Raw genomic sequence first — 8,806 nt, 5'->3', positions numbered from 1 at the left:
TATCTGTATCTCATGATTTAGCTCTACTAGTAATTTCTGGCTAACCAAAAATTTGGCAAATCTCTCTGTATCTTTATCTGTCTACCTACCTACCTACCTACCTACCTATCCATATGAACTTCAGTCTGTTGTACTAATAGTTCCAAAGACATCTCACTTGAGAAAAATACTTATTGACCCAGGACCTGAGCCTCAACTTCTCAGTGCAGGAATTTTGAACAGTGACAAACACAGCAATCATGGCAATGCCACCGCAGAGACAGAAAGACTTGGATTCAAAATGGAGATTTCATTCATAGTGTCCCTCCGCACTCCCCACCCCCGTTCTCCCAAATTATTTCCAGAGATTAGTTACGTACAGAAAAAATAAGTCCTCTCCAGCCTGGAAGTGAAGAATGTGTTATTTGACTTGAAACATAACACAAGTATTCCTTGGCTCAGTTTTGTTTTGGGTCCGATGAGTTTAATATTGCTCTTCTCCTCTATACAAGCCCTTCACTCATTTCCTATGAGAGGTGCCCTAGCATGAAATGCTTAAATCAGACTCTGTAACAGTTTAAATAACAGGTTTTATTGTCTCTTCCATATTAATGAAACCCGCAGCGAAACAACGACAGCCCTGTTTTAATTGCTTGTCCTCAGAGCTGGGTATTTCAGGTCCAATTCTCTGTAGAACACCAGCTGGCATGGAGTATGCCAAAGCTCCGTGGTTACTCTCACCACTTAAGTACTAATTTGGTAGCATGAAAAAGCATGAGACTGTGTCTAGACAGATAGAACAAATCAGAAGATGGGACGACTTTCCAAATGTTATCAATGTAGCCAATTAGCTCAGCTGATATTTGTAGTTAAAGCAGATGTTGGAGTTGACGGGATGCATCCAAACACAGTGCTAAAGTAAACATTAGTTTAGCAACGCCTCGGTGCAGACACATTCTAAACCAGGAGCAAGGTATCATCTGCAGAACTCTGTGAGTCTGGAAGAAACTAGATTATTACAAGCAGTTGTTTAGTTCTCCGTATGTGGTATACATACAGCCAGACTCCTTCATGATTATTATATTGATGAATAAGGAATTAATTGTCAGATTTTATAATCATTTTGGACTAAACATCTGCACGTGGTCCATTAGTCAAATCTTATATCCTGGCCATGCATGAATTCTGTACACAGTCTTTCTTATTTACTTGGCTGCTTTTAGCACAATTTTGTATTCCACTCTACAAATAATTACAGACGCAATACCTGTCATTTAGCCCGAGTATTCCATGTATAAACTCATTGGTATTGAGTGTATTACAACTCATAGCAGCGACCCTATAGGACAGAGTAGAACTACTTAGGATTTCTGAGGCTGGAAATCTTAAAAAGAACTTCCCTATATCAGAGTGACAACTGTGCTCTTCTATTATTATTTCCAATACAAAAATTTGATCTATGATGGCTTATGACACAACTGGCAAGCTACCCAGTCTTTCAAGAAACGTGAAAACTGCTATTAGTCAGGAAAAAAAGAAGTATTTACTGCATGCTTACTATATGCTGAACAGCTGTCTAGGTATTATGGAAAGTGGATGAAGAATTTTAATTCACCCCTATACACCAAGAGCTGAACATCTACATGGAGAAAGAACAAGAACGCCTATGAAACCATCAGAGTGGAAAGAAAAAAAATGTATCATGTGGTGTAGGTTATTAAAGCTAAGGATAAGAAGGCGTTAATTGTGTGGGATAGACATAAGTCTCCAAGGAGTTAAGGAAGGTAGAGATCAACATGGGCTGAGGTCATTCCAGGAAGACTTTCAAAACAAACCAACAATATTTATAAGCCTCTTCTAGGTGCAAAGCACTGTGAGGGCGACAGAGAAATGTAATCACAGAGATGGGACGTAAGCGGGATCTGGGAGGATGAGAAGACTACTGACTAGCCAAGAAGAGAAGGTAAAGTACTTTAAAATCCAGAATTCCAGCAGGGAGACCAGGGAGAAACATCCTTCTGGTAACCCGCTTAACATTGCCACTCTTCCTTTGAAACTCCTTACGAGCGATGTCGCTGTGCTAGTTTAGACTTTTCAATCCATTTCCACTCATTCTTGGTCTGCGGAACACCCAGCTCTGAAGTGTCTATGTGGGTGAGGGAGAAGCACAGGATGGTCTTTGGATATTAGAAGATGATCTTGCAGAAATGACAGTCAGTACTTCCTAGTGATTTTTCATGCAAAAGAAGGCATTTGTTGAAAACTAAGGTGCCGTACCAACATATGGAAAATGCACGGAACTCAGTATGCCCTGGTAGGTGTTTACTGATAAAATGATAGCAAACCTCTGAGTGGTTCTGTCGAACTGGTTCTCTTTGGGTTTTGGACAAAGCTCTTCAGTGGTTCTCAGTGGTTTAATGTGCTGGTCCTCCTTTCTGGGTTAAACTGAGTGTTCATTATGTTTTCTAAAGTCCGTGTATGCTTGCTTGTTCCAATGACAAGTCTGCAGCTATGGAGACCAAGAGGCAATTAATTTGGGTTCCAGGATTCAGAGATACCACCAAACACCTTGATTTTCCAGGCAGAAATGATGTGGACAAAAAAAATTTTTTTTCAAAGATAACAAGCTTTCAGGTTTGAAATCATAGTTATTAGCATTGGTGTGTAGTACATTTTCTGCCCTCTGTTTAAAGCACTTTAGGCGATGTTGACGTGAATGATGTTGACATCATTTCTTACATTTTTATTCTGTCAAGATAGCAACCGGAGAAGAGCCTTGAGATGGTTTTTGAGAGTTTGAGAAAAGCCTGTGCTTTTTCTCCTGTCATTTCTTTAATTTCGCAGCTTTTGGTCATGCCTCGGGGAGGGTTGGGGATGGAATAATGAAGACCATACCCTTGGCACCAAGTCTGACGGGGAACATCTACATTTATGACTGAAGAAGGGAAGTGTGCTGTTGTCATCAAGTCCAGGTGTTCTCCTGGGGTGATGAGTCCTGCCATGTTCCTCAGAGTCCACGCGGGAGTAGAGGCAGGGTGCTCACTCGCCAACACGGGACAGAAGAGAGCATGCATCTCGGGGGCAAATCATGCAGCGTATCTGTTCCTGGAAAGCGCGGGCCAGATGTGCTGCCGGTCCAAAGCAGATTTTACGGCTGTTTACATTCTCCTCTAGCATGCAGCTTTCTGGCATGTCCACGAGACAGTAGCAAGGGGTATCTCGTAGTTGTTTAATGCTTCAAATGATGTGGACCATTTCAGTATAGACTGATGTTTTGAAGAAAGACTTTTTAAAAATCGATTTGGATTTTTTTTAAGTAAAAACACTTTATTACATTTTCGGTGGAAGTTTACACAGTGACTCCGTTTCCCTTTCAGCAAACTGTACGTGAATCGTTCTGTGACATTGGTTGCTATATCTGCGATGCGTCAGCACGTTCCCACTTTCCACCCTGCGCTCCCTGTCTCTGCCCTTCTTACTTCTCATCTTTCATTTGGGGGCACTTGTTACCTGTTGGGTTTTATATACTTGATTGCTCTGACGAGCACATATGTCATAGATGTTATTGTTTATTTTATAAGCCAACCTATTATTTGGCTGAAATGTAACCTTCAGAAGTAGCTTCAGTTACAGGTTTAAAGGGTGTCTTAGAGCGATAATATTGGGGATTTATCTCATCTTTAGCATTCCAGAGAGTCTGCACTTTTTAAAATGTACATCTTCTTTTAAATTTTTCTCCCATTATAACCAGAATGTTCTATTGTGTCTTTGGTAGAGGTAGCCAGGTACCATCTAGTTCTTCTGGTCTCAGTCAACAGGATGCTATGGGTCATTAGTCCTGTAGACTAATTTCTTCCTTAAGTTTTTAGTTGCCTTCACTTTCCTTTACTCCAGACTTCTAAGACCTCGGACACTACTTTCCAATCTAGAATGTAGACCATTTTCTTTTTGCACTGTGTTACACCAATTGACCTAGAATTCCCCCAACACCGTGGTCCTGAGCCTTCAAGCCTAGTAACAGTCCTACGGGGTGATTGGTTATGTCCAAGACATTTTCATAACTGATAAGCCATGTGTTCTATTATATATGAATATACATATAGCCCATACAAGTATGTATATACAACTGCCTACAACTGTGCCTATATATGCATGCACATTGACTTGCATGCATCTTTCCATAAATATATAGCTTATGTACCTACTTATGAAAACACTTAGAATTTTTTGGTTGCTATTATTGTTGTTGCAGATTACTTATGTTATAGTATTCAACCCCCAAACCAAACTCACTGCCATTGAGTTGATTCCAATTCACAGCAATCCTATAGGACAAAATAGTACTGCCTCTAGGGCAAGATTCTAAGACTGAATCTTTACAGGAGTGGAAAAGCACTTCTTTCTCCCACAGAGCAGCTCGTGGCTTCAAACTGCTGACCTTGTGGTTAGCAGCCAATTCATAACCCACTCTACCACCAGCGCTCCTATTACCATAGTTGTCCTTAATTCTTGCTTACCTCTCAGCATCTTCATGGACATTGATCATGCTGCACTGATTTCCACCATATTGTAGAAGATGTTTGTGGGAGCCATGGCCTAGTGGGCTATGCAGTGGGCCATTAGCCACAAGGCCAGCAGTGGGAACCACCAGCCACTCGGAGAGTTTCTGCTCCCATCGCAGCCTTGGAACCCGTGAGAGCGGTTCTGCTGTCTTACTTAGTGACTGCGAGTCAGAATTGACTGGATGGCAGTGAGTGAGAACGATTATGAACATTTCTTCATATGGTAGTTAGCCACCTGAATGTTTTCTTTAGTGCAGTATCTGTTCATGTCCGTTGTCCATCTTCTCTTGGATTTTTTGGGATCTTATCTGTTGAGGTGTTGAAGTTTTCTATATAGTTAGAGATGAGATTAGACTCCTGTCAGATCTACAACTCCCACTCTGTAGGCTTTCTTTCCCGCCTTGGTGACGTCTTTTGGTGAACACAAGTATTTAATGTATAGGAGGTTCCAGTTATCAAGTATTTCTTCTGTTTGTGCATGTCTTTTTTTTTTTTAAGTAGGTATGTTTCTTTATTTTCTTTTTTTTTTCTTTTTTAACATTTTATTAGGGGCTCATACAACTGTTATCCCAACCATATACACATCAATTGTGTAAAGCGCATTTGTACATCGTTTCTCAAAACATTTTCTCTCCATTTAAACCCCCGACATTAGGTCCTCATTTTTCCCCTCCCTCCCCGCTCCCCCCTCCCTCATGAGCCCTTGATAGTTTATAAATGGGTATTTTGTCATATCTTGCCCTGTCCGACGTCTCCCTTCATCCACTTTTCGGTTGTCTGTCCCCCAGGGAGGAGGTCACACACAGTTCCATGTAATCGGTTCCCTCTTTCCTACCCATTCTCCCTTTACCCTCCCTGTTTTGCCACTCATGTCTTCTAATTACGTTTGAGAGGGGATGCCATAAATTCAGATCCCCAGCTCTGTTATCATGCAGGGATGATTTTAGGTTTGACATTACGATATTTTGTCTATTCTAAGTTAGTGTTATGCATGAAAAGGTATGAATCATGTTGATTTTTCAGCAAATATTTTGTTTTGCCAACACCTTAGTTAAAGAGACTCTCTCTTCCCCAATGAATAGATCTTTACCCTTTGTTGATGATCTGCTGTACATAACTGAATGGATTTACGTCTGAATTCTCGGTTTTGCTCCCTTGTTTTATGTGTCTGCTGTTATACCAGTACAGGGCTGTTTGACCATGGAAGAACTTTCAATACAATAGCAAGTTCTGAGAGCAGATGAGGCTATCTGCTCTCTTGAAGATTTGCCACCTCAGAAACCCAACATAAGGTCACTCTGAGTTGCAATCAGCTCCATAGCAGTGAATGGTATTTTGGTGGGGGGTTGGGTTTGTGTGTATGGGAGAAGCATGAAGCTTTCTGCTCCAGTGAAGATTCACAACCTTGGAAAGCCACAAGAGTAATTCTACTCTGTGCGATGGGGTCGCTCTCAGTCAGAATAGACTCGATGGCAGTGAATTTGGTACTTGTGTGTGTGTTCTTTTGTTGAGTAATTTTCCTTCTATTCACACTTTCTAAGAATTTTTATCAGGAAGGGGTACTGCATTTTACCAAGTGCCTTTTCTGCATTGATTGCAATAACCATGATTATTTTCTTTTGTTTATGTGGTGAATTACATTGATGGATTTTTTAATGCTGGACTACCCTTACATCCTTGTGTGAATCCCACTTAATCATGATGTATTATTTTTAATATACAGTTGGTAGAATTCTGTTGTCAAAACTTTTACATCAATATTTATGAGAGTTATTTGGTCTGTAATTTTCTTTCCGTCTTTTTGATAATATTTTTGCCTGGTTTTTGTATCGAGCTTCATAAGGTGAGTTAGGGAATATGCTTTCCTTTTCAAGGGTCTAGAATAATTAAAGTGGATATGGCTGTATACCTTCATGGGAGCAGATAACTTACCCACTCTTTGGTGCAGCAAGTGATTTTGAGCTACTAATCAATGTTGCAGTAAGTAGTCCAATGCTTAACCAACATTGCCACTGTGGTTCCAGGAATTATTACCGTAGAACTGTCTCTCCCCCCCCCCAATTCTGTTAGGGTTTGGTTCATGTGTGTTGCAGGGGTGCATATTTATTATGCTTGAATCCTCTTGGTGGTTTGACCCTATAATCATCATAATGACCTTTGCCTCTTACAATAAATTTTTGCCTAAAGTCTATTTTGTCAGGGATTTTTAATTTTCATTCCTGCTTTCTGTTAACAACTTGATTAATATATATATTTTCAATTTTTTTCATTTTTAACTTCTCTATGTCTTTGATTCTATGGGCTGTCTCTTGAAGGAAACAAATTGCTGGATTATTATTTTTTTAATCTACTCTGCCATTCTTTGCCTCTTAACTAGTCCACTTAAACCAGTGGTTCTCAACCTGTGGGTCGCAACTCCTTTGGGGGTCAAATGACCCTTTCACAGGGGTCACCTGATTCATAACAGTAGCAAAATTACAGTTATGAAGTAGCAACAAAAATAATTTTATGGTTGGGGGGGGGTGTCACCACAACATGAGGAACTGTATGAAAGGGTCACGGTATTAGGAAGGTTGAGAACCACTGATTTAAACCGTTTACATTCCATGTAATCATTGAGAGGTATGAATTTAATTCTGCCATTTTATTATGATTTTTGTGTGCTAATGATTATTCAGTTCTGTTTCCTTTTCTGTGCTGGGTTGGTTTGTTCATGGATTTTTTTTTTGTGCCCTTCCATGCTGTTGACTTCGTGGTTACTGACGCTGTGATTTTCTTCTCTAACTGGTGGATAGATCTGTTGATTTTCTTGTGGTCACTCTGAAAGTTTTCCTTATCTTCCTATGTATAAAACACTGTGCTGTATTTTTATATCATCATGGTTTCCTCCCCACATGGAAGTTGTATAACTATACGACTTCTTCCTCTTTTAGTCTTGAAGTAGTTGTCGTCTACCGATGGACATCTCTGTGTCCTTGTATTCAATTTTAGTTTTATTTTAATTTTGTGATTAAAAAATTTTATTTAGTATCAGGTTAGTGATGTATATTAATCTCAGGTTGTTGTCTTGCATGCTATAAGAATCTATTCTGTAAGGAATTTGCTGAGTTTATTGGATGGGAATCATCTCCTTTCATATTGTGGAATTGTGTTAGTCTGGGTAGACTAGAGAAACAAATCCATAGAAACTCATATTTGTATAAGAGAGAGTTTTATATAAAGGGTATTTGTACATTAAGGAATCATCCCAACAGTCCAGTCCAAGCTCATATGTCTGATATTAGCCCATATGTCCAATACCAATCTATAAAGTCCTCTTCAGACTCACGAAACACATGCAATGACACTGAGTGCAGGACGATCACAAGCCAGTGGGTAGAAAGTCTTTAGATCCAGTGGCATTGTAAGCATCTCAGTGCTGGCAGGGGTCTCTCCGTGGCTTCTCTGGCTTTAGAGGTCTGGTTGCATCAGGGTAGGTCCATGTGGCTTCTCTAGCTCAGGGCACTAGCATAGTTCCATGCGTCTTGTCAGCTGCAATATCTCCCAGGGAGTGAGCAGAGAGAGACTTTGTCCCGCCTCCAAGGAGGAAATACAGGAATTCCTAGGAGAAGACCCACACAGAGGCCTCATTGGCTATAACCTGATTGACAGACTAAACCCCACCCCTTCACTCTTAATCCTTTTAAGACCCAAATTGACACCAGATTATGTAATCACCACAGGGATTTTCTCTCAAGAAATTATCACAAATTCTCTCTGAGCCACCCTTTTTTTTTTCTTTCCGCCTTCCAACTCTTGGTGGAATTCTAACTACTCATCGATTCTCCTTTTTGAAAGTATCTTGCACAACTCTTAGACTTTCTTCATTTTTCTTCAATCTTTTTTCTGATTGTTCCACAAATAGTTTATTTCACCTTCTACCTCAGTTATTCTTTCTTCTTTTGATTCAACTCTACTTCTGTGTCCTAGTAATCTATCCATTTCTAATATTTTATTAATAATCTCCTGGATTGAGGGGTAGTGGGGAGATGAGTCACTTAGGGTACAGTATAGCAATAATGAAACCCACAACCTTCCTCTGGTTCTTAAACGCTTCCTCCCCCCAACTACCAGGACCCCAATATTGCCTTGCAGACCTGGTTAGACCAGCTGATGCACAGCGGGACAGATGGGAATCAGAAACGCAGGGAATCTAGTACAGATGAACCTCTCAGGACCAGGGGTGACAGTGGCGATACCAGGAGGGAAAGGGGGTGAAGAAAGGG

At 40.3% G+C, this 8,806-nt stretch overlaps 1 protein-coding gene across 1 annotated transcript in view; it reads left to right on the top strand.

Annotated features, from left to right (window-relative positions):
* Positions 1 to 8,806, top strand: part of LOC123522539 (mastermind-like protein 2) — a 278,150-nt gene that overhangs the window by 110,207 nt on the left and 159,137 nt on the right. The gene's annotated exons all lie outside the window — the stretch shown is intronic.

Source organism: Echinops telfairi, unplaced genomic scaffold, assembly GCF_000313985.2.
Source record: "Echinops telfairi isolate 266 unplaced genomic scaffold, ASM31398v2 ScPeMD7_7421;HRSCAF=8459, whole genome shotgun sequence".
Taxonomy (NCBI): Eukaryota; Metazoa; Chordata; class Mammalia; order Afrosoricida; family Tenrecidae; genus Echinops; species Echinops telfairi.
Note: the sequence above shows the minus strand (reverse complement) of the source record. Positions and strands in the feature narration are given on the sequence as shown.